The sequence below is a fragment of the Capra hircus genome, chromosome 5, assembly GCF_001704415.2.
Source record: "Capra hircus breed San Clemente chromosome 5, ASM170441v1, whole genome shotgun sequence".
In the NCBI taxonomy this organism is placed as follows: domain Eukaryota; kingdom Metazoa; phylum Chordata; class Mammalia; order Artiodactyla; family Bovidae; genus Capra; species Capra hircus.
This window is the reverse complement of record NC_030812.1, coordinates 52,195,977-52,223,737: the sequence shown is the minus strand read 5'-3', so window position 1 is coordinate 52,223,737 and position 27,761 is coordinate 52,195,977.

Here is a 27,761-nt window from a genome sequence, read left to right as displayed (position 1 = left end):
ACACTGGCAGATGATGGCAGGGAGGATGACTACCCACCAGCAAAACAGCAGGAAGGACATAGTTGTGTTAGAGGAGGGTTTCACTGAAGAAAATCCTGACAGAAATGGGTGGAACCCCTGTTCTGGGCAGTCCCTGAGATACTGAATGATGAGATGTGCAACTGCATAAGCACATGGCAGATGTTGTCAGTCTTCTTAAAGCATGCTTTATGGTCAAGTCTCATTGATAATAGGAACTGCATCATCCTGCTGTGGAAAAGGCTTCAGACGGTATTGTTGATGGTACTATACATTTGCAAAGAACAGGAAATGTTATAGAATAAAAGGGTGTATTGTTATAAGAAGGTGAACAACAGCTTGCTAATCCTTAAGACACCTGGATAAAGCACCACCTTTGTTTCTCAGCATTGCATATTTTTTTTTTTTTTTATCAAATCAGAGTACTAGAGGCAAATAACAAGTTTATTCTTTCTCTGAATGGACGACCTGAGAAAAGAAGGTAATTAGGCATAAATAAACATCACTCTTAATTCATTCCTTGTCTTCTTTCTGATATTATAGACCTGGGGAATATAGAGTTCTACTTCCTGGTATGGATAGAAAGCAGTGGCACAAAGACAGAAATATAGATCAATGGAACAAAATAGAAAGCCCAGAGATAAATCCACACACCTATGGACAACTTCTCTTTGACAAAGGAGCCAAGAATATACAATGGAGTAAAGACAATCTCTTTAACAAGTGGTGCTGGGAAAACTAGTCAACCACTTGTAAAAGAATGAAACTAGAACACTTTCTAGCACCATATGCAAAAATAAACTCAAAATGGATTAAAGATCTAAATGTACGACCAGAAACTATAAAACTCCTAGAAGAGAACATAGGCAAAACACTCTCCGACATACATCACAACAGGATCCTCTATGACCCACCTCCCAGAATATTGGAAATAAAAGAAAAAATAAACAAATGGGGACCTAATTAAACTCAAAAGCTTCTGCACGATAAAAGAAATCATAAGCAAGGTGAAAAGACAGCCTTCTGAATGGGAGAAAATAATAGCAAATGAAGCAACTGACAAACAACTAATCTCAAAAATATACAAGCAACTCCTATAGCTCAATTCCAGAAAAATAAATTACCCAATCAAAAAATGGGCCAAAGAACTAAATAGACATTTCTCTAAAGAAGACATACAGATGACTAACAAACACATGAAACGATGTTCAACATCACTATCAGAGAAATGCAAATCAAAACCACAATGAGGTACCATTTCACACCAGTCAGAATGGCTGTGATCCAAAAGTCTACAAGGAATAAATGCTGGAGAGGATGGGGAGAAAAGGGAACCCTCTTACACTGTTGGTGGGAATGCAAACTAGTACAGCCACTATGGAGAACAGTGTGGAGATTCCTTAAAAAACTGGAAATAGAACTGCCTTATGACCCAGCAATCCCACTGCTGGGCATACACACCGAGGAAACAAGAATTGAAAGAGATACATGTACCCCAATGTTCATTGCAGCACTGTTTATAATAGCCAGGACATGGAAGCAACCTAGATGTCCATCAGCAGATGAATGGATAAGAAAGCTGTGGTACATATACACAATGGAGTATTACTCAGCCATTAAAAAGAATACATTTGAATCAGTTCTAATGAGGTGGATGAAACTGGAGCCGATTATACAGAGAGAAGTAAGCCAGAAAGAAAAACACCAATACAGTATATTAACCCATATATATGGAATTTAGAAAGATGGTAATGATAACTCTGTATGTGAGACAGCAAAAGAGACACAGATGTATAGAACAGTCTTTTGAACTCTGTGAGAGAGGGAGAGGGTGAAATGATTTGGGAGAATGGCATTGAAACATATATAATATCATATATGAAACTAGTCACCAGTCCAGGTTCAACGCATGATACTGAATGCTTGGGGCTGGTGCACTGAGACGACCCAGAGGGATGGTATGGGGAGGGAGGAGGGAGGGGGGTTCATAATGGAGAACGTGTGTATACCTGTGGTGGATACATGTTGATGTATGGCAAAATCAATACAATATTGTAAAGTAATTAGCCTCCAATTAAAATAAATAAATTTATTTAAAAAATAAAGAAAGCCAGGTGTTTTCTTTTAAAATAGTACCCTGAAATGTAAGGATACTTCTCTGACTTGTCCAGAACAAAGTTAAATTTTAGCCTAAGTGAGGAAAAGACTGTAGACCTCTTAATGCATTCTGAAGGATGGAAATAAAATACTGTAAGTTTACATTCCTAGAGAAAATGTAGAAAATAGTTAGATATATTATTTCTTATCCTAAATGCAACTCTCACCCTTTTAAGCATTTTGGTTTTGTAATCTCTGATTTATGATCTTTGATGTCATCATCATTGATTGTCATTGTTTCAGAATTCCACAAACCATGCCCATATAGGATGGCAAACTTAATGTGTGTGTTCTGACTGCTCCACTGACCCTGTCTCTTGTTCTCTTGCTCCTTGGTCTTCCTTTTTTTCTGAGACATGACAGCATTAAAATTAGGCTAATTAATAATTCTACACTGGCCTCAGTTCAGTTCAATTGCTCAGTCATGTCTGACTCTCTGTGACCATATGGACTGCAGCATGTCAGGCTTCCCTGTCCTTCACCAACTCCTGGAGCTTGCTCAAACTCATGTCCATCAAGTCGGTGATACCATCCAACCATCTCATCCTCTGTTGTCCCCTTCTCCTCCTGCCTTTAGTCTTTTCCAGCATCAGGGTCTTTTCCAGTAAGTTAGTTCTTCATATCAGGTGGCCAAAGTATTGGAGTTTCAGCTTCAGCATCAGTCCTTCCAATGAATATTCAGGACTGATTTCCATCAGGATTGCCTGGTCTCAGTTCAAGTGAAAGGACATCTCTCACTTTAAATCAAAAGCTAGACGTGATTATGTTTACTGAGGAAGACATATTGAAAGCCAAAATAGGCCAAACCTTGCGTCTTGCACCAAACAGCAAAGTTGTGGATGCAAAGCAAGTTCTTGAGGGAAATTGAAAGTTCTATTCCAGTGAACACATGAATGATGATAAAGCAAAACAGCCTTATGTAGAAAGTTTTAGTGTTCTTCACAGAATATCAAACCAGCCACAATGTTCCCTTAAGCAAAAACCTTATCCAGAGTAAAACCCTAACTCTCTTCAGTCCTCTGAAGGCTGAAGAGGGTTGAGAAAGCTGAAGAGAGATAGCTTAAAGCTATCAGAGGTTGGTCATGAGGTTTAAGGAAAGAAACCGTCTCCATAAAACTACAAGGCAAAGCAGCAAATGTTAATGTAGAAACTGCAGTAAGTTATTTAGAAAATCTAGCTAAGATAATGAAAGTGGCTACATGAAATAACAGATTTTCAGTGTAGAAAAAATAGCTTTGTATTGGAAGAAGATGCCATCTAAGACTTTCTTTTTTTTGTTTTTTGAATTTTTTAAATTTTACTATAGTTTACTTTACAATGTTGTATTGGTTTTGCCATAGATCAACATCAATCCGCCACGGGTGTACACATGTTCCCAATCCTGAACTCCCCTCCCACCTCCCTCCCCATACCATCCCTCTGGGTCATCCCAGTGCACCAGCCCCAAGCATCCTGTATCCTGCATCGAACCTAGACTGGTGATTCTTTTCTTATATGATATTATACATGTTTCAATGCCATTCTCCCAAATCATGCCACCCTCTCCCTTTCCCACAGAGTCCAAAAGACTGTTCTATACATCTGTGTCTCTTTTGCTGTCTCACATACAGGGTTATCGTTACCATCTTCCTAAATTCCATATATATGTGTTAGTATACTGTATTGGTGTTTTTCTTTCTGGCTTACTTCACTTTGTATAATCGGCTCCAGTTTCATCCACCTCATTAGAATGGATTCTAATGTATTCTTTTTAATGGATGAGTAATACTCCATTGTGTATATGTACCACAGCTTTCTTATCCATTCATCTGCTGATGGATTTCTAGGTTGCTTCCATGTCCTGGTTATTATAAACAGTGCTGCGATGAACATTGGAGTACATGTGTCTCTTTCAATTCTGGTTTCCTCCATTCCCACCAACAGTGTAAGAGGGTTCCCTTTTCTCCCCATCCTCTCCAGCATTTATTGCTTGTAGACTTTTGGATCGCAGCCATTCTGACTGGTGTGAAATGGTACCTCACTGTGGTTTTGATTTGCATTTCTCTGATAATGAGTGATGTTGAGCATCTTTTCATGTGTTTGTTAACCATCTGTATGTCTTCCATCTAGGACTTTCATAGCTGGAGTGGAGACGCTAATGCCTGACTTCAAAATCTCGAGGATGGGAAGGGCTAATGCAGCTAGTGACTTTGTTGTACATGTACCATCATGAAAATCTTGTGGCGCTTAAGAGCTATGCTTAAGTTACTCTGTACAGAGTACAAAAACAGGAAATTATTACCCATCATCAGGAGAAAAATTATGAAACTAACACAAAAGGATTTCAAAAGATTTATCATAAGTATGTTCCATAAAGATATAGAGGGGACTGAAACAAGGAGAAACAGAAGATGATAAAATACAATGGCATGTGATTCAAAGTAGCTGGGGGATGAGAGAGGGGAGAGCCACTCCAAAGAGAGCTGCAAGAGATGCAATTTCATCAAAGCCAAAAGTTCAATAAAAATGAGGAAGTGAAAGAAATATTCAAAAAGAGGTTAAGGACTTAGATGACTGACAGTGTGTGAGTTCTGAGGGGCATATTGATGCTTGCATAGAATTCTCATCTTTGTGGGAGAAACTCTGTGATAAAATTATTTTCCGGTTTGTGAATCATCCGCCCAGTAAGTATGGGTTTTGATTTTATCACAAATGCCCTCTTCTTATGTGTTTTTATGAGAGGAGGGGAGCTTTAGTCCTTCTAACTGTGCCATCTTGTCTCCATCCTCATATTCTCATGTTAGAATAAAGAATCTGTTTATGAAATCTTCAAAATTCCAATCCATCTCATAGACTTTGTAAGAAATATTCACTTTTTTTCTTCAGTGTTTAGACAAAATATTTCCCTGAAAAACATAATGCTGAAACAGTCTTCGTTTGAACAGTGAGATACTAAGATAGAATGTTGACCACACCAATGATATGGTTATTCTCAGTTCTAAAACTGGAATTGTATTTGTTCATAAACTGAGATTTGAAAGTTTTTTATAGGTGTGTACTGATATATCAGTATGATTTTAATTAGCATTTTTCTAATGGTTCAGTTCAGTTCAGTTCAGATCAGTCGCTCAGTCGTGTCCAACTCTTTGCGACCCCATGAACTGCAGCACGCCAGGCCTCTCTGTCCATCACCAACTCCCAGAGTTCACCCAGACTCGCATCCATTGAGTCAGTGATGCCATCCAGCCATCTCATCCTCGGCCGTTCCCTTTTCCTCCTGCCCCTAGTCCCTCCCAGCATCAAAGTCTTTTCCAATGAGTCAACTCTTTGCATGAGGTGGCCAAGTACTGGAGTTTCAGCTTTAGTATCATTCCTTCCAAAGAAATCCCAGGGTTGATCTCCTTCAGAATGGACTGGTTGGATCTCCTTGTAGTCCAAGGGACTCTCAAGAGTCTTCTCCAACACCACAGTTCAAAAGCATCGATTCTTCGGCGCTCAGCCTTCACAGTCCAACTCTCTGAATATCTTTAAATGTACTTCTATTTATATATATTTTTGGTAAAATACCTGTTCATGTATTTTTCCCATTTTCTAATTGATATGTTATCTATTAATATATACTGTCAATGTTTGAAAATCTTTTATTTGAAATAGTAGGTATTTTTTCATATACATGGTTTCAAATATATTTTCCACCTATAGCTTTTCTTTTAATCCTCTTAATATGAGCTTTGACAGGAAAAAAAAATTTTCATTTTTGGTGAATTTCAAGTTATCAGTTTTGTTTTTTTTTTCCTTTTGTGAATAATGTTTTGAATGTCATGTCTAAGACCTCTTTATTTAGAGCCAAGTCCCCTAAAGTATCTTCTATTTTTGTTTTTAAAGCCTGATAGCTTTACATTTTATACTAAAATCTGTGATATGTATTGGATTATTTATTGTATAACATGTGGCATTTAGCCTGATACTCTATTTTTCTAAGTGTATACATATGTCTGTTTGTTCCATCATCATCATTTGTTGAAAAAGTCACCCTTCCTTCATTGAATTGCTCCTGGAATTTTATAAAAATAAGTTGAGCCTATTTCTGTGGGTCTGTTTCTAGGTTCTTTAATAAGCTTCAGTGATCTATGTCTGTCCCCTTGCCAATATCACACCTCCTCAATTGACTATATAGTAAACCTTAACGTCAGTAAGAATGATTCCTCCCAGTTTACTCTTCTTTTTTTAAATTGTTTTAGCTATTTGAAGTCCTAAGCCTTTCCATATAAATTTTAGAATAAATTTTTCTATCTCTAAAAAAAAACCTTGCTGAAGACTTTTATGGGAGTTGCATTAAACATATAAATCAACTTGGGGAGAGTTGATATCTTTAGTGCACTGCATTTTCCAATAAATGTACAGCATATGTCTATTTAATCTTCTTTAATTTCTTTCATAGTATTTTATAGCTGCTAGCATACAGAATCTGTCTGTACATGTTTGGGTGGATTTGTATCACAGCTTTCATTTGCTTTGAAGTTATTATAAATGATGTTATATGAATGGAATATTTTTGACTTTACATTTTAGATAGCTTCTACCATATACAATGTAAAGAAGACATAAGGTAAAAGACAAGAAGGAAATGAGAAATGCTACAAGTGGAAAGATCAATAATAGGAATCTTGTAACACTCTAAGTAAGAGATTATTATGGCCTCTGTTCCATTTGTAGTAGCAGAAGTAGAGATAAATTGATTTTAGTCTCAGCATGTTGAAATGCTTATGAAATATCTAGATAATTAAAATCAAGATTTGGAATTTAGAGAGACAACATAAGTGAAGATGTAACATTGAATGTCATTGGCATTTATAGAGTAGTTGAAATTCTGTGTGTATACTTCTGCTTGTGGAGAATAGACAAAAAACAAAAACCAAGAAATTGATCATAGTAGGATTTATATTTTAAAAAAAAGAAAAGGTTTTTTTGTATTTCCATACAAATCTTGAAATTATTTGTTCTAGTTCTGTGAAAAATATGGCTGGTAGCTTGATAGGGATTGCATTGAATAAGATTTGTATGGAAATACAAAAAACCTCGAATAGCCAAAGCAATCTTGAGAAATAAGAATGGAACTGGAGGAATCAACTTGCCTGACTTCAGGCTCTACTACAAAGCCACAGTCATCAAAACAGTATGGTACTGGCACAAAGACAGACATATAGATCAATGGAACAAAATAGAAAGCCCAGAGATAAATCCACACACATATGGACACCTTATCTTTGACAAAGGAGGCAAGAATATACAATGGAGTAAAGACAATCTCTTTAACAAGTGGTGCTGGGAAAACTGGTCAACCACTTGTAAAAGAATGAAACTAGATCACTTTCTAACACCCCACACAACAATAAACTCAAAATGGATTAAAGATCTAAATGTAAGATCAGAAACTATAAAACTCCTAGAGGAGAACATAGGCAAAACACTCTCTGACATAAATCACAGCAGGATCCTCTATGATCCACCTCCCAGAATTCTGGAAATAAAAGCAAAAATAAACAAATGGGATCTAATTAAAATTAAAAGCTTCTGCACAACAAAGGAAAATATAAGCAAGGTGAAAAGACAGCCTTCTGAATGGGAGAAACTAATAGCAAATGAAGCAACTGACAAACAACTAATCTCAAAAATATACAAGCAACTTCTGCAGCTCAATTCCAGAAAAATAAACGACCCAATCAAAAAATGGGCCAAAGAACTAAATAGACATTTCTCCAAAGAAGACATACGGATGGCTAACAAACACATGAAAAAATGCTCAACATCACTCATTATCAGAGAAATGCAAATCAAAACCACAGTGAGGTACCACTTCACACCAGTCAGAATGGCTGCGATCCAAAAATCTGCAAGCAATAAATGCTGGAGAGGGTGTGGAGAAAAGGGAACCCTCCTACACTGTTGGTGGGAATGCAAACTAGTACAGCCACTATGGAGAACAGTGTGGAGATTCCTTAAAAAATTGCAAATAGAACTACCTTATGACCCAGCAATCCCACTTCTGGGCATACACACCGAGGAAACCAGAATTGAAAGAGACACATGTACCCCAATGTTCATCGCAGCACTGTTTATAATAGCCAGGACATGGAAGCAACCTAGATGTCCATCAGCAGATGAATGGATAAGAAAGCTGTGGTACATATACACAACGGAGTATTACTCAGCCGTTAAAAAGAATTCATTTGAATCAGTTCTGATGAGATGGATGAAACTGGAGCCGATTATGCAGAGTGAAGTAAGCCAGAAAGAAAAACACCAATACAGTATACTAACACATATATATGGAATTTAGGAAGATGGCAATGACGACCCTGTATGCAAGACAGGAAAAAAGACACAGGTGTGTATAATGGACTTTTGGACTCAGAAGGAGAGGGAGAGGGTGGGATGATTTGGGAGAATGGCATTCTAACATGTATACTATCATGTAAGAATTGAATCGCCAGTCTATGTCTGACGCAGGATACAGCATGCTTGGGGCTGGTGCATGGGGATGACCCAGAGAGATGTTATGGGGAGGGAGGTGAGAGGGGGGTTCATGTTTGGGAACACATGTAAGAATTAAAGATTTTAAAATTTAAAAAATAAAAAACTAAAATAAATAAATAAAGAAAAGAAAAGGAAAATGACCAGTCTGTAAAAGAGGCACCAGCCAAGGAGCTTAAACAGGAGTGTTATCGTATGAAGGATGAACCAGAGGAAATCGATAGCCAGAGAAGATCACAACAGGGGAAAGAATTTCCAAAAGTAGTGAGCAAAGTCAACTTCTTTAGAGAGTGTAGTGACAAGTCGCGATGCTTTTACAGGGCAGTCCTGATGTTGATGACGTTCAGAAATTAAGACTGCACGTCTAGTTCTGCCACTTCCTTGCTGTGTGACCTTGGCAAACTGCTTCTTCTTTCCCTATCTTACCATCCCTATTTTCAAATGAGAAAAATAGCTATATTATGTTAGAAGTTTTTATGAAGCTCAAAATTGTTTAACACAGGTAAAGTGCTCAGAATAATGCTAGGCATACAGTAAATGGTTAAAAAGTACGTTGTTATTTTGAAATTGTTAAGTGATAACTTGAGAACATAAACCCTTCTCAGAACAAGATGTAGACAAGTTCACTCTGTAACCCTGATAAGAACAAAATAAGGACAAGGTCCTTCATGTCTATAAAAATAACAAGCCTTCTTCTAACCAAAATCAGTGATTACTTCTTGTTTATTAAGAATAACTCTAGTCCCTTTTAAGTTCTCCCATCTCCTGGATAATAATCAAGATATTAAATATTCAAATTGAATCTGCTTCTTAACAGATCTAATCCAGGCCTCCAATTCCTTAATTTCTCTTTATAACCATCCAGGAAAATTTAAAACCCTGTAAAAAGCTGTTCCAAACTTCCCCTTACTGAGAAATCCCCACATTTCCTTGAATTAAGTTATTTCTTATTGCAGCAGGTTAATTGAAACTAAATTTATTTCACTACAATTATGTTTCTAAAGATTTTTACTAGTGAACATCAATATTATCATAATTACTATCATAATCATCATTATTCAGCAATATATACCCTTAACCTAACATCATATTTTGTGTCAGAAAGTGCTCCAAAATATTTGATGAATAAGTGAAGAAAGCAAGCAATGGGCAATTAGGAAACATTTGGCTTCAAGTAGGGTAGTCTCAGTAGTAGAAAGGCAAATTGAACTTGCAGTATGCTGGAACATTTTCATACGAGAGAAAGAAAAAGATAGTGAGGATTGGAGGTCCATGACTGTCCATTTGCTAACCACACTCACTCTCCCTCAGTTATTTGCTTGTGTGGGGTAAGAATATAATACAGAGATATTAGAGATTGTTAGTTGAGGTATGTCCCGTTGAGAATATTAGACAATTAACTTTCAATTAAAAGGACCTCAACATCACATGACTTTAGAGATTATTGACCTCTTTTTTCAGATATTATTTTTCTTCTGTTGATATAGACTGTCCTGTGATATTATGACTGTTGGCACCCAATTATTTTGAGTCCTCCTTTCATAATATGGGCTTCCCAGGTGGCTCAGTGGTAAAGAATCTGCCTCCCAATGCAAGAGACTCAAGAGACACGGATTTGATCCCTGGGTCAGAAAGATCCCCTGGAGGAGGAAATAACAACCCACTCCAGTATTCTTGCCTGGAGAATCCCATGGACACAGGAGCCCAGCCGGCTACATAGGGTTTAATTTTATCTTCTCCTGGAAATCAGAAAATCAGGTTTCATCAGCATTACAGAGAAAAATGCCTGAGTATTAGTGTGTGATTTTATAGTTTTGATTCAAGCTCATTTTTCAGTACCTTGGATCTTGACAGAGTTCCAAATAAGAATTTATTCTACACATCTAACAGTTACACAGTTTGAAAAGGAGAGATTGAGTTAACTTCAGAGGCTCATCAAAACTCACAATAAATGAAATTATTAAATTGAAATTGATTAATCCTAACGGATCACAGTAAAATCAAGAGATTCCAGAAAACCATCTACTTTCGCTTCATTGACTACATGAAAGCCTTTGTGGATCAAAACAAGCTGCAGAAAATTCTTAAAAAGGTAGGAACATCAGTCCACCTTGCTTGTCTCCTCAGAAACTTGTATGCAGGTCAAGAAGCAACAGTTAGAACTGGACATGGAACAATGGACAGGTTCCAAATCAGGAAAGGAGTACATCAGGGTTATATATTGTCACCTTGCTTATTTAACTTATATGCAGAATACATTATGTGAAATGCTGGGCTGGATGAACCACAAGCTGGAATCAAGATTGCAGGGAGAAATATCAATAACCTCAGATATGCAGATGACACCACTCTTATTATGGCAGAAAGCAAAGAGGAACTAAAATGCCACTTGATGAAAGTGAAAGAGGAGAGTGAAAAAGTTGGCTTAAAACTCAACATTCAAGAAACAGGTCATGGCACCCAGTTCTATCACTTCATGGCAAATATATGGGGAAATAATGGAAACAGTAACAGATATTATTATCTTGGGCTCCAAAATCACTGCAGATGGTGACTGCCGCCATGAAATTAAGACATTCCTTGGAAGAAAAGCTGTGACAAACCTACATGGTGTACTAAAAAGCAGAGACATTACTTTGCCAACAAAGGTCCATATAGTCAAAGCTTTCTAGTAGTTATGTATGTATGTGAGAGTTGGACCATAAATAAGACTGAGCACCAAAGAATTGATGCTTTTGAAGTGTGATGCTGGAGAAGAGTCTTTAGAGTCCCTTAGACTGAAGGAGATCCAACCACTCAATCCTAAAGGAAATCAGTGCTGAATATTCATTGGAAGGACTGATGCTGAAGCTGAAGCTCCAATACTTTGGCCACCTGATGTGAAGAGCCGACTAATTGGAAAAGACCCTGATGCTGGGAAAAATAGAAAGCAGGAAGAGAAGGGGATGACAGAGGATAAGATGATTGGATGGAATCACTGACTCAATGAATGTGAATTTGAACAAACTCTGGAAGATGGCGAAAGACAGGGAAGGTTGGTGTGTTGCAGTCCATGGAGTCAAAAAGAGTTGGACATGACTGAGTGACTGACAGCAATGGTCTTCTTACATTAAGAAAGTAAGAAAGTTTCTTTTTCCAGTTTCTTTATCTGTAAAATAAGTATATACATAACCATTTAATAATGTTATGGTGAGAATTAAAAACAGTATATTAAATAAACTGTATCTGGTGGTGTTACTGCCACTTAGTAGACTCTCAGTACATGTTAACTGCTTTCTATTTTCTGTCTAAAAAGTGACCAAGCTGTAGTTATGGAGTCAGGGCTCAGCTCATTAAGCCGTGTTTACATCACACATTAAATATTTAAGCTGGTAACTTTCTTTAATGCAATAGAATCTAAAGGATTTCCACAAGCATTTAGACAGAGTGTTATTTAAAAGTCAATCCCAGCTTCAAATATCAACTTACTGTATTAAAAAATTTTTGCTCTAGTTTTTCTGAGCTTCAGAACTAGATTTAATTGATGACATATATATGTGCCTAACTGGAAAATGTACCCTTGCTACAGATAGTAGTAAATGAAATTTTGTACATATTTGTAATCTAAACAAACTTCTGCTTAAAACATTGGTCCTCAAAAAGTCTGATTTATAGATTTTTTGAGAAGTGATGGTTCACATATTTTTTTTATTGTTTTCCTATGACAAATATAGAAGTTTCTATTTGATTCAGGTATATATTTCATATTTTTCAATTAAAACCAGCACTTTTAAAGCTTCTTTTTTGAGCAAAGGCAACATAATAAACTATTTTTATTCTTTCGCTTGAAGGCAGGTTATTCTCTTTGCTTAAATTGTTCAATCACTCTTTAGAACCATCCGGCATTCTGCCTGTTTCTTCTGCCTAAAACAAGCAGTCAATTTTAATTAACTTGGTTCACAGAAGTCTCTGGCATTTGTGGAAACTGGGCACACAGCCAATCCTCAAAACACCGCTGATCAATTTGCCTAGAAAGAAGTAAAGAAATGGAAGATATTGGCTTCGAAGCACTTTGAATGTTATCCTAAAACTGAACAGCTAGAAATCCAAAATTAAAATGTAAAAACAACTTTAACTCAAGTAAAATGTAATACCATATTTAAAAATTATTAAAAGATTTAGTAATTATCTGGAAAATTTTTTATTGTGAATAAATGATAAGTGATTAAAACCCTAATTTTTTTATTACTTTAATGAATATTATTTATTAAATACTATTAAATAAATAAATGGTATTCCCTTGGTTTTAATGCAACAGTTTTGGAGGGAAGTGGAAGAGATTTGTCAATCTTCTTAGACTGACTCTGTGAGGAATCATTAACCTGTTAGAGTTATACATTGTGTTTCAAAGAATTATAACATTTACTATGATATTGTCTCTGAAGTATAAACCTCTTGATATTTAAAACAGTCAGCTTCTTTTATAAAGCAAGATATACATGAATAACAAAACAGATGTCTATGGATAAATATACATTATTTTTCTATTCTCCCCCAGATAAAAATTACGCATAGCCTTTCAAATATTTTCAGTGGGTCCATCTTAGAAATGATACCTTTTCTCAATCTATCCAATATGCCTTTCTCTTTTTAAAAATTTTTTAATTGAAGGAAAACTGCTTTACAGAATTTTGTGGTTTTCTGTCATACATCAACAAGAATCAGCCGTAGGTATACACATGGCCCCTCCCTTCCCAGCCTCCTTCCCTTCTCCCTCCTCACTCCACCCTTCAGCCTGTCACAGAGCCCCTGAGTTTCCTGAGTCATATAGCAAATTCCCATTGGCTATCTATTTTACGTATGGTATTATAAGTTTCTATGTTACTTTCTCCATACATCTCCCCTTCTCCCTCCCCTCCTCCCACTGTGTCCCATAGGTCTGTTCTTTATGTCTGTTTCTCCATTTGTGCCCTGAAAACAAATTCATCAGTGCCATCTCTTCAGATTCCATATATATGTGTCAGTATATGATATTTATGTTTCTCTTTCTGACTTATTTCACCCTGTATAACGGGCTCTATTTTCATCCACCTCATTAAAAACAGATTAAAAAACATTCCTTTTTAAGGCCGAGCAGTATTCCATTGTATATATGTACCACAGCATCTATATCCATTCATCTGTTGATGGACATCTAGGTTGCTTCCATGTTCTAGCTGTTGTAAATAGTGCTGCAGTGAACATTGCGCTGCATGGGTCTTTTTCAGTTCAATTTCCTCAAGGTATATGCCTAGGAGTGGGGTTGCTGGATCATCAGGTGGTTTTATTCCTAGCTTTTTAAGGAGTCTCCTTGCCATCTTCCATAATGACTGTATTAGTTTACATTCCCACCAGCAATGCATGAGTGTTCCCTTTTCTTCACATCCTCTCCAGCATTTATTCTTTGCAGACATTTTGATGATGGCCATTCTAACTGGCATGAGATGATACCTCATTGTATTTTGATTTGCATTTCTCTAACAATGAGTAAACTAGACTCTGGGAAACAGACTCTTGGAGGGCATAAACAGAACGTTGTGTGTACCAGGACTCAGGAGAAGGGAGCAATGATCCCGCGAGAGACTGACCCAGACTTGCCTGGGAGTGTACAGGAGTCTCCAGTGGAGGCGTGGGTTGATGGTGGCCTGCTGCAGGGTTGGGGGCAGTGAGCATAGCAGTACATGCACGGAATCTTTTGAAGGAGGTCACCATTATCTTCATTTCCTCCACCATAGTTTCAGTTCAGTTCAGTTCAGTCACTCAGTCGTGTCCAACTCCTCGCAACCCCATGAATTGCAGTATGCCAGGCCTCCCTGTGCATCACCAACTCCCAGTTTATCCAAACTCATGTGCATCGAGTCGGTGATGCCATCCAGCCATCTCATCCTCTGTCGTCCCCTTCTACTGCCCCCAATCCCTCCCAGCATCAGGGTCTTTTCCAATGAGTCAACTCTACACATGAGGTGGCCAAAGTATTGGAATTTCAGCTTTAGCATCATTCCCTCCAATAAACACCCAGGAATGATCTCCTTTAGAATGGACTGGTTGCATCTCCCTGCAGTCCAAGGGACTCTCAAGAGTCTTCTCCAACACCACAGTTCAAAAGCATCAATTCTTCGGCGCTCAGCTTTCCTCACAGTCCAACTCTCACATCCATACATGGCCATTGGAAAAACAATAGCCGGAACCAGATGGACCTTTGTTGGCAAAGTAATGTCTCTGCTTTTGAATATACTATCTAGGTTGGTCATAACTTTCCTTCCAAGGAGTAAGCGTCTTTAAATTTCCTGGCTGCAATCACCATCTGCAGTGATTTTGGAGCCTAGAAAACTAAAGCCAGCCACTGTTTCCACTGTTTGCCCATCTATTTCCCATGAAGTGACGGGACCAGATGCCATGATCTTTGTTTTCTGAATGTTGAGCTTTTGGCCAACTTTTTCACTCTCCTCTTTTACTTCATTAAGAGGCTCCTTAGTTCTTCATTTTCTGCCATAAGTGTTGTGTCATCTGCATATCTGAAGTTATTGAGATTTCTCCCGGCAATCTTGATTCCAGCTTGTGCTTCCTGAGCCCAGCATTTCTCATGATGTACTCTGCATATAAGTTAAAAAAGCAGGGTGACAATATACAGCCTCGATGTACTCCTTTTCCTATTTGGAACCTGTCTTTTGCTCCATGTCCAGTTCTAACTTGCTTCCTAACCTGCCTACAGGTTTCTCAAGAGGCAGGTCAGGTCGTCTGGTATTCCCATCTCTTTCAGAATTTTCCAGTTTCTTGTGATCCACACAGTCAAAGGCTTTGGCATAGTCAATGAAGCAAAAATAGACATTTACAATTGTTATGTCTTCTTCTTGGATTGATCCCTTGATCATTATGTAGTGTCCTTCTTTGTCTCTTATATTGTTCTTTATTTTAAAGTCTATTTTGTCTGAAATAAGGATTGCTGCTCCAGCTTTCTTTTGGTTTCCTTTCACATGGAATATCTTTTCCTATCCTTTTCTTTCAGTCTGTATGTGTCTCTAGGTCTGAAGTCGGTCTCCTATAGGCAGCATATATGTGTCTTGTTTTTTATACATCCAGTCAGTCTGTATCTTTTGGTTGGTACATTGAATCCATTTACATTTAAGGTAATTTTTGATACATATGTTCCAGTTGGCATCTGCTTGATTGTTTTGGATTTGTTTTTGTAAGTCTTTCTTTCTCTTGAGTTTAATGGCTATGTGAGTCCCTTTAGTATTTGTTGCAAGGCTGGTTTGGTGGTGCTGAATTCTCTTAACTTCTACATGTCTGTGAAGCTTTTGATTTCTCAATTAATTTTGAATGAGATATTTGCCAGGTATTTTAATCCTGGTTGTAGGTTTTTATCTTTCAGTACTTTAAATATATCCTGCCATTTCCTTCTGACCTGTAGAGTTTCTGCTGAAAGAACTGCTGTTAATCATATGGGTTTTCCCATGTATGTTCCCTTGCTGTTTTTAATATTCTTTCTTTGTGCTTAATCTCTCTTAACTTGATTAATATGTGGCTTTATGTGTTTCTCCTTGGGTTTAACCTGTAAGGGACTCTCTGTGTTTCTGGAACTTGATTGAGTATTTCCTTTCCCATATTGGGGAAGTTTTCAACCATAATTTCTTCAAAAATTTCTCAGTGCCTTTCTTCTTTTCTTCTTCCTCTGGGACCCATATAACATGAATGTTGGTGTGTTTAATATTGTCCCAAAGATCTCTGAGGCTATCCTAAATTCTTTTAATTCCTTTTACTTTATTCTGCTCTTCAGTAGTTATTTCCACCATTCTATCTGCCAGCTCACTTATCCATTCCTCTGCTTCAGTTATTCTATTGGTTCCTTCTCAGTTCAGTTCAGTTCAGTCGCTCAGTTGGGTCTGACTTTGTGACCCCATGGACCGCAGCACGCCAGGCCTCCCTGTCCATCACCAACTCTCAGAGTCCACCCAAAGCCATGTCCATCGAGTTGGTGATGCCATCCAACAATCTCATCCTCTGTTGTCCCATTCTCATCCTGCCTTCAATCTTTCCCAGCATCAGGGGCTTTTCAAATGAGTAAGCTCTTCTATCAGGTGGCCAAAGTATTGGAGTTTCAGCTTCAATATCAGTCCTTCCAATGAACACCCAGCGCTGATCTCCTTTAGGATGGACTGGTTGGATCTCTTTGCAGTCCAGGGGACTCTCAAGAGTCCTCTCCAACACCACAGTTCAAAAGCATCAATTCTTCAGTGCTCAGCTTTCTTCACAGTCCAACTCTCAGATCCATACATGACCACTGGAAAAACCATAGCCTTGACTAGATGGACTTTTGTTGGCAAAGTGATGTCTCTGCTTTTTAACATGCTGTCTAGGTTGGTCATAGAAGGTCACTCCTTCCTTCCAAGGAGTAAGTGTCTCCTAATTTCATGGCTGCAATCACCATCTGCAGTGATTTTGGAGTCCAGAAAAATAAAGTCTGACACTGTTTCCACTGTTTCCCCATCTATTTCCCATGAAGTGATGGGACCAGATGCCATGATCTTCGTTTTCTGAATGTTGAGCTTTAATACAACATTTTCACTCTCCTCTTTCAGTTTCATCAAGAAGCCCTTTAGTTCTTCTTCACTTTCTGCCATAAGGGTGAGTTCCTTTTAGAGTATTTTTTATTTCAGTAATTGTGCTGTTTCTCTCTGTTTGATAATTTTTTATTTCTTCTATGTCCTTGGTGATTGTATTAACTGTGTTAAATGCTTCTTGCATTTTCTCCATTCTATTTTCAAGTCTCAGAGCATCCTTACTATCATTATTCTGAATTTTCTTTCAGGGAGGTTACTTTTACTTATTTCCTCTTTGTTTATTTGGTCTTGTGAGATTCTACCTTGCTGTTTCATTTCTGCTGTATTTGTCTGTCTTTTCATCTTTTTTTTTTTTTTTTCTGTTCCCTAACATGCTCCACTTGAGGTCTCCTTTTCCCAGGCTTTAGGGTTGTATTACTTCTTCCTTTTGATGTTTGCCCTTGGAGGAAAATGTTGGTTGGGTGGTTTGTGTTGATTTCTTGTTAGGGGTGAATTGTGCCTGTGTTCTAGTGGGAGGATATCAAGTAGGTAATTACAGAAATACTGAGACATATACACACACATCTCCACACATACGGTTATAAGAAAAGTGCTCTAAAGAAAAGAGTACAGGAGATTCACTTGGTGAGCAAGAGAAACCAGAGGTGATATCAACCAACTGAAAGCAGAGTTAGCTAATGCTCAATCTGGAAATCAGAGCATGAGCAGGGGGCCAACTGGGGAATATAGCATAGAGAGCTCAACAATTTAACTTACTGGGTGAAAGAAGAAAATTTGAAAGAAAAAAGGGAGAATAAAAAAGGAGACAGAAAAGAAAGAAGAGAGGGGAGGGAAAGGAGAAAAGGAGGGGGTAGAGAAGAGGATTAAAAGATAATCAGATAGAAAAGAAAATAGAAAAGCAAAGATGAACGTGGAAAAGATTATACATATTCAGGAAGAGCTACAGCTGGTAAAGAACTGTGAGAAAAGTGGTTGAATATATATATATATATATATATATATATATATATATAAGAAATCTTAAAATGAGTTTTTGTTTTTGTTTTTTAAACAAGGAAAACTCCACAGCACTGCAAAAGGCTAATGTGATGGTGGAAATATGTTGGGGAATAGTGTGATTTATAAGAAGGTAACATCTTAAAATGAATTTAAAAAAAAAATTTATAACAAGAAATACAATGAGGAAAATCAATACAGCACCTCTAAGGGCTAGTGTGAAGGTGGAGGTATGTTGGGGGAATAAATAGTGTGATGTATAAAAGAAAAAACGAAAAAAAAATTAAAAAAGGTTCTCAAGGTTGCGGCTGTTGGTTGTGGAGTCTGCTCCTGTGGATGGGGTTCGGTTCATGCCCTATGATGTTTTCCTCGTTGGGGGAGCTTGCGCCTATGTTCTGGTTGATGGAGCTGGATCTTATCTCTGAAGGCAGTGCAGTGTCCAGTAGTAGGTTTTGGAGTGTCTGTGGGTTCAGTGTGCCTTCTGGCAGTAGTTCTAACTTCCGCAGTGTTGCTGCTGCTGCTGCTACTGCTGCCAAGTCGCCTCAGTCGTGTCCGACTCTGCGACCCTATAGATGGCAGCCCACCAGGCTCCGCCATCCCTGGGATTCTCCGGGCAAGAACACTGGAGTGGGTTGCCATTTCCTTCTCCAATGCATGAAAGTGAAAAGTGAAAGTGAAGTCGCTCGGTCCTGTTCGACTCTTGGCTACCCCATGGACTGCAGCCCACCAGGCTCCTCCGTCCATGGGATTTTCCAGGCAAGAGTACTGGAGAGGGGTGCCATTGCCTTCTCTGTCCCCAGTGCTAGGGCCGTCTATTTCCGCAGCTGCTTCAAAGTGGCCCTCTCAGCGTAACTGCAGGGCCGCCAGCCCCCTGCTTGTCCCTGGGATCATTGTCAGTGCTTCTGTTCTTCTGTCCCGCCCTGCTGGTTGAAACTAGGTGTGTTTGTGTGGATCCTTCTGCATAGCAGCGACTTGTGTGCGCTTCTCACCCTCCGTGCCCCGGGGCCTGTGTGCACTTGTTTCAGCTCTCGGGCTGGCCTCTGCGTCATGAGGCCATGTGCACTTGTCTCCTCTCACTGCCTGCACTCTGTCACGGGGGTTATTTGTTCTTTCAGCTGTGCGGGGAGGGCTGTTTGTCTGCCTCTCCTCTATCAGCACGCCAGTCCCGCCCTTTGCACCCGCCCTGTTTGTTTGCCGCGGTGCACTCGGCTACCTGGGCCTGCCCTCTGTGCTGCAAGGTGTGTGTGGGCTGGGTGGGTTTGTATGCCGCTGCCACTCTTGGTTTCCTGAATCTGAGCCCACGGTCTGTTTGCGGCCACAGTACGGGAGCTGTTAACGGGTCGAGAAGTGTAGCTTTCTCTGTTTCCTGCCCTCCGCGTCCCTGCTTTGTCCGGTTTTCCGACTCCGAAGCTCCCTTTTGGCCCGTCTGTGAGAGCGTTTCCCAGCGTGCACAGGAGCCCCTCCTGTTTTAGGACTCCCTCCCTCCCTCCCATTGGGCACAAGCTCCTGCCCAGAATTTCTCAGTCTTTTCCCTTTTGATGTCTCTCTCCTCTCTCCTACCTCATTTCAGGGAATTTAGCCTGCTCCCTGGAGGCCTGGGGTCTTCTGCTGTTGCCCAGAGGTTGCTTTGTAGGAGTGGTTTCATATCTTGATGAGTTTTTGATGTATTTGTGGAGAAGCTGGGGATCTCCCTGTCTTACTCCTCTGCCATCTTCTTCCATCCTGCATTTCTTTATTCAAACGAATTTTGTCCTTTAATAGTAAAGAGAACATTTTTACCCATTCCACCAAGAAGAAATCTTGTGATTCTCAAAAGAGTATCATTCTGTATGTCAACTTAAAGTTTCAACCTAAACTGTGTTTCATGAAATAAAAATAATTTTAGTTCTATACTTTGTTTATCTAGTTCTTTTACCTGTGACTAAACTATACTGGAAACTAAATGGTGCAGGATTTTTCCTCTTTTGTTATACATTTTTGGTAATTAATTTAATTAACTAAAAAATAATTAAGGACACATTAATTATATAACATTGAGTAGAAATGAGGAAACAATAGTTTTCTTCTTCAAGTGAATATGACTTCCTATTTCCCTGAGATTTTCCCAGTTAAAAATTTGTGTTGTATGTGTCGTTATTCCTAAACCAAGTTTTAGTTTGTACCACATGGTCAGAATTGAATTAAATGAGTTGAATTGAATTTGATCTGCTTTGTATTACAACTGGTGTGTATCATATGGAAAGATAAAGAGGCAACATATTGGCAAATTTGAATACGACAGAAACAAACATGGAGGTATCATAGCACTGTATATACACACTCATACTTGAGGTCTTACTGTGGTTACTACTCAATTACTCAAAGTTAGTTAGCAAAGTTTATGGAAAAATCTATATTGTGTGCTCAGATCAGGAAAAATGTTAGGGTGAAAAGATTTTTCAGGAATGTGTAATAATAGAGGAAGTTCCTCTGTATAGACTAGCATACATTTTAAGCTATGGTATAATTGATATATATTTTTTATGAAATATTAAAACATAAGCCAATGTAGAGAACAGATGAAAGGAGGGACAGCTTAGGTCAAAGATGATGAGGAGGCCAAGGTTTTCACTGGGTCTCTCCACCCATTATTCTCAGCATTGACTTTTCAAACTCATAACCTAGACTTTCACATATTGGTTTGAAAAAAAATGGCCTAACATCATATAGAATTTTATATGCACCAATTTTTAAGAGAAGTGAATTCTTTTGGATTAAGAGATGCTCAAGCTTAAAGAAATAACCTAACGTTCTGCATTTGTCTTTGTTTTCAAGTACTAATCAGTAATACATTCCTGTCTCCTCCTCCTCCAGTGCATACACACTTGTAAGGTGGTTATGAAAATTATAGATTTGAACATGCTCCAACAGAAGGACGAAGAAGGGCTAAAGGGGTTGCAATTTTTTTTTGTGAACAGGGTCCCTAACGGAGAAATGAAGATATTTAGGTATGAACTTGTGCAGGTAGACAAGTCAAGTCAGCTTAAAACAGACCTTGTCTGTTGTGAGGACAGTGACTCATCCCCAGCACCATCTCTTCTAGGAACCATCTCTGATCCACAAGGGTGGGCTGGTGCCTCTTCTTTCCTCTGTGCTCATCTGACTCGTTGCCCTAGACATTGTATTATTACTATTTGAGTGTCTTTTTTTCTCCACTAGACTTATGTGATAACTCATGACTGGAACTATTTTTTTTTTCATGTAATCATGTAACACAGCCTCTTCAAATCAGCTCATAGTTCATGCTTGTTGAAAGAATTGCTAATTGAGAAACACTAAATTATGTAGTTAATGAAATCACATCATTGAGAATATCTCTTGTGTTGCAAAACCCGACTCATTAAGCAAGAATATATAGTAACTCAGTATTCTTTTCTGACTTGGCCTATATCATCTTGTATTGTCTTTCAACCAAAAACTGGTTTCATTTGAAGTGAGGCTTTAAGGCTTTAAGCTTTGGGGTTATAGAAAACAACTTCTTCTAGTTCTTTCTACTTCCCATATATACTGTCAATAAACAGTCTTTATTATTGCTTACTTTTTCTCTCAGAATTTACTTTCTCTTTTGTTTAATTTCTGTGCATTTCATTTATCATTACTCACTAACTCATTCATTGTTGATGTTCAGTTGCTAAGTCATGTCCAACTCTTTGTGACCCCATGAACTGCAGCAAACCAGGCTTCCCTGTCCTTCACTGTAAACACTCTCTTTCCTATTGCTTATGTTTTCTCTCAGAATTCACTATCTCTTTTGATTAATTTCTATAGATTTCATTTATCATTATTCATTAACTCATTCATTAGTTCATTAAATATTTATTTAGCATCTTCTATATGACAGTCACTGAAATAAAGTCTGGGAAAATAGAGATGAATAAGACATGAATCTTGTCTTTAAAAGCTTATAATTGATTAGAGAACATATGAAAAAAAAACAGATGTAACTCATTGTCTCTCCAGTCTTTAGAATTGTGCACTAGTACTGGGGTCATAATGACAGCAAGATAATATGTCTATTTTTTTCTCTCACTGACATTACAGAAAAGCTGCTTTCTTTTGGGAGTATTTTAGGGAATCACGATGGGTTGCTAATGCATGGCTCTGAGCTAAGTTCTTTAGGTTACAACACTGAAAGTAAATTTTAATCCTTTGCCATGTTTTTCTGGAGAAACCCAATGTCTGCATGAAGGACATTGCATATACTGAGGCTGACTGTACCTGTGAGGCTGGGATACAGCTGCTTGGCCACTGTGGCACTGCTATGAATCTGCAGAAAAGCTTCTGAGCTGCCAATGCTGCCCTCTGCCCTTACTCTTTATATAGTAAAGAGTGTTCAGTAGTGACAAAAAGGCATGAGAATTTGAACTCTGACTAACCTGAGATCACATCTTATTCCTCTTTTTGCATATAAATAAATAATCAAAAACTTCAATATGTTTCTTTATTCTTCCCTAAGCCTCAACTTTATCGTTGGTGAGATAGAAATATCTATTTTGTGACATTAGTATGCAGACTCAATATGATATAATCCAGAAGTTTAGGAAATTTTCAATTAAATATTTGCAGTCATATATTTGAAGGGATCTAAGGTCGATAGGTGCCCAATATGCTACTGGAGACCAGTGGAGAAATAACTCCAGAAAGAGTGAAGGGATGGAGCCAAAGTGAAAACAATACCCAGTTGTGGCTGTGACTGGTGATAGAGGCAAGGTTCCATGTTGTAAAGAGCAATATTGCATAGGAACCTGGAATGTTAGGTCCATGAATCAAGGCAAATTGGAAGTGGTCAAACAGGAGATGGCAAGAGTGAACATCAACATTCTAGGAATCAGAGAAGTAAAATGGACTGGAATGGGTGAATTTAACTCAGATGAACATTGTAACTACTAGTGTGGGCAGGAATCCGTTAGAAGAAATGGAGTAGCCATCATGGTCAACAAAAGAGTCCAAAATGCAGTACTGGGATGCAATCTCAAAAATGACAGAATGATCTCTGTTTGTTTCCAAGGCAAACCATTCAGTATCACACTAATCCAAGTCTATGCCCCAACCAGTAACGCTGAAAAAGCTGAGTTAAATGGTTCTATGAAGACCTACAAGACCTTTAAGAACTAACACCCCCAAAAGGTGTCCTTTTAATTATAGGGGGCTGGAATGCAAAAGTAGGAAGTCAAGAAACACCTGGAGTAACAGGCAAATTTGGGCTTGGAATATGGAATGAAAAAGGGCAAAGGCTAATAGAATTTCACCAAGAGAACACACTGGTCATAGCAAACACCTTCTTTCAACAACACAAGAGAAGACTCTACACATAGACATAACCAGATGGTCAACACCAAAATCAGATTGATTATATTATTTACAGTTAAAGATGAAGAAGCTCTACACTCTCAGCAAATACAAGACTGGGAGCTGACTGTGGATCAGATCATTAGCTCCTTATTGCCAAACTCAGACTGAAATTGAAGAAAGTAGGGAAAAGCACTATACCATTCAGGTATGACCTAAATCAAATCCCTTATGATTATACAGTGGAACTAAGAAATAGATTTAAGGGACTAGATCTGATAGATAGAGTGCCTGATGAGCTATGGATGGATGTTCGTGACATTGTACAGAAGACAGGGATCAAGACTATCCCTAAGGAAAAGAAATGCAAAAAAGCAAAATGGCTGTCTAGGGAGGCCTTACAAATAGCTGTGAAAAGAAGAGAAGTGAAAAGCAAAGGGGGAAAGGAAAGATATAAACATCTCATAGCAGAGTTCCAAAGAATACCAAGGAGAGATTAAAAAAAAAGACTTCTTCAGCGATCAATGCAAAGAAATAGAGGAAAACAACAGAATGGGAAAGACTAGAGATCTTTTCAAGAAAATTAGAGATACCAGGGGAATATTTCATACAAAGATGGCCTCGATAAAGGACAGAAATGGTATGGACCTAACAGAAGCAGGAGATATTAAGAAGAGGTGGCAAGAATACATAGAAGGACTGTACATAAAAGATCTTCACGACCAAGATAATCACGATGGTGTGATCGCTCACCTAGAGCCAGCAACTCTGTTAGAGGGTAGCATGGGAAAAAGGAAAATGTGATAAAATATGTTTGTAAGAATCATTAGCATGCATGTCTTTTCTTTTCCTGTGGAAAAAATGTGATTTAGTTGGACATGCCTCAGTCATCCTAAGGAAGCAAATAACATCTTCAGTGTGCTTCCACACCCCAATCCCAAATATGACACTACTATACCTCCTCTTTATACCCCTAATCCTAAACCTTTCCTTCTCTGGGCATTAACTCTCAAGAACTTTGAAGATTCTGAGGTGTTACCGTATTTACAAGGTTATGAGTCAGCTTGTATCAAAAATAAAGTTACATTTGTTAATCACAGAAAGAACAGTAACCAGAATATCAGCAATTTTGCATTGATTCCCTAAGTTCCAGTTCTTACAGAATGACATAGAAAGGCCCATGTGACACCTTTACACTATAATGTGTTAATTACAGGAGAGAACACTAGGCTTAAGGAACCTAAATATTTTACAATGGGCAGTAGTCTAGCCTGCTCTTTACCCTGAAGGGTAAACATGTTTATTTTACTACATATGCAGTAAGTAGTCTGTCCTTAGCTCTGGAGGGAGACGCTGTCTTCCGAAGCTGTTTACTATATAATCAATCTTAAAGAGATGACAAAGGACAAACTGCGTTATTTGCAAGCCATACAGAAACACAGGAGACCCAGGGAAACTGACCCAGTCCTTGAACCTTGTCTTAACTTTTTCCCTTCTTCAATAATTACAGCAATTTTAATAATGCATTTGTAGGTTCGTGTATAATTATAAAGCAGTCTATCAACAGGCATGTGTGGACAACCATAACTTTAAAATGTTCTTCTGTTGAGATTAAAACAATTTTTATGTACATTGATAACAGTTTGCTTTATGTCCTTTCCCCCTACAGCTCCTTCCTTCTGGAATTTAAAAAAAAAAAAACAGAAAAAGAAAAAATGGAAGTTTATCTCCCCTCTGAAAGGGTGCACAATTTTTTTACTTCCATTTTATCATGATCCAAAACAAACTATCCTATGATTATGAGGTAATATTTCCCATGTTGTAAGTAATCTTTTGATAGTCAATTTACATTTGTTTATACACTTCTGGTATCTTTTGTTAGATGCTTCTATATAATATCATATTGATTTTATTTCTAATCCATGATGCAACTGCAAATAAGAATCTACAAATTAAAGATCTGTTTATTTTCTTATTTTAACCAAGCAATGTTTTCAGGGGATTGCATTATAAAATATAACTAGAGTGAAGGTAATGGACATAACATTCCTGTTATTGAACAGAATGCCCATGATTACAACTAGAACAGATTGCTTACAGTAGTAGAATCTGCACAATAGCTCATTGGTAATAATGGATTGGGGGCTGTGGGGGAGGCAATGATGTTGTCTAAGGTTGGTGATTTTTCTTACATGCATGATCAGTTTAGTTCAGTTCAGTTCAGTCACTCAGTCATGTCCGACCCTTTGCAACCCCATGAGTCGCAGCACGCCAGGCCTCCCTGTCCATCACCAACTCCTGGAGTTCACTCAGATTCACGTCCATTGAGTCAGTGATGCCATCCAGCCATCTCATCCTCTGTCATCACCTTCTCCTCTGGCCCCCAATCCCTCCCAGCATCAGAGTCTTTTCCAATGAGTCAACTCTTCACATGAGGTGTCCAAAGTACTGGAGTTTCAGCTTTAGCATCATTTCTTCCAAAGAAATCCCAGGGCTGATCTCCTTCAGAATGGACTGGTTGGATCTCCCTGCAGTCCAAGGGCCTCTCAAGAGTCTTCTCTCCTAAATAAATAAGAACCACTATAGAATAACTGCCTTGCCCTTGCTTAATATAGACCATTCACACTTTGGCATTAGAGGTGTGAATCAGCCTTCAAGGAAAGAATGATTCCAATTCAACAATAAAAAGAGATTATTGAACAAGGGAGGAAAAAAAACAAAGTATGAAACTAGATTAATTTCAGGATTGGACTGCCCCACCAATTAGAAGTAAGGAAAAACATCTGGAAATTTTTGTTTTTCAGAGCTAGCAGAAAGGAATGAGATGAAAAGATACAATTTAATTCTCTGGGATCATCCAAGAACTAGAGATACTTTCCCCAATACACTGGAGGAAGTGAATATAGCTGTTTTCAGCTGTGAATCAGATTCACAGGTACTTAAATCAGAACATCCCAGTTAATCCAATGACAATCTTTTAATGCTATATTTAATATTAAGTATGCGATAGAGCATAGCACAAGCCGAGTATCATTTTTAAATATTACAGTATTTGAGAAACCATTTGAAAATAAAAGTAAAATAGATTTTAAGCCTAAACTAAGCTTTTGTGTAGTGTACATGCATAAGTATGTGTGTTTGTGTGTGTGTGTGTGTGTGTGTGTATTAGTGGAAAGGTAGTTGAACTTACTTGAAATACTTGCTTAACAGACATTTTGCTTCCTTTACATTTATGTGAATTGTACACCTGGGGCAGATTCATGTCAATGTATGGCAAAACCACTTCAGTATTGTAAAGTAATTAGCCTCCAATTAAAACAAATATTTATATTTTTAAAAATTTTAAAAATAAAATCTTCCTCTGAAAACTATATGGAGCAGGATATGAACATAATAACCTAAGATCACGATTGGGTCATCTAGAAAGCCCATCAGATCTGTTTACACGACAGAGATGAAGATTTGGGAAATGTACCTTTTTTTAAATATGAATTTATTTATTTTAATTGGAGGGTAATTACTTTACAATATTGTATTGGTTTCGCCATACATCAACATGAATCCACCACGGGTGTACACGTGCTCCCCATCCTGAACCCCCTGCCCACCTCCCTAATATGCACTTGCTCCAATGCTGCTCTCATTTAGAGATTGTGGCAGAGCCCAACAAACAAGAAGCCATAAAAAATATGTAAGATTAAAATTTCACTAAGATCTTTCAAACCTTGGAAGCACAAAGAAATATTTTTGATCTATGAGTGACATGAAGCTTTCTGACTGCATCTAGGAAGTCAGTAGCCTGATCAATTGGCTTTATGTATTTCTGTGTCAACATCAAGAAACATTGCATGAAGGATGTTCTCCATTTACTTATGCAAGCTGTCTTCCTACCTTTCTCTGTCTGGCTTTACCCAAAGAGGCTGACTGCTGTTGACTGCATCACACAGGCTGACTTGCCGCTGCTGCTGCTGCTGCTAAGTCGCTTCAGTCGTGTCTGACTCTGTGCGACCCCATAGACGGCAGCCCACCAGGTTCCTCTGTCCCTGGGATTCTCCAGGCAAGAATACTGGAGTGGGCTGACAGGTTCACTTGACTTGAACATAAAAACTCAAAACTTTTCAATTTATTTGGATAATAACATTTTGATGTTGATAGACTATGATGCTAGCC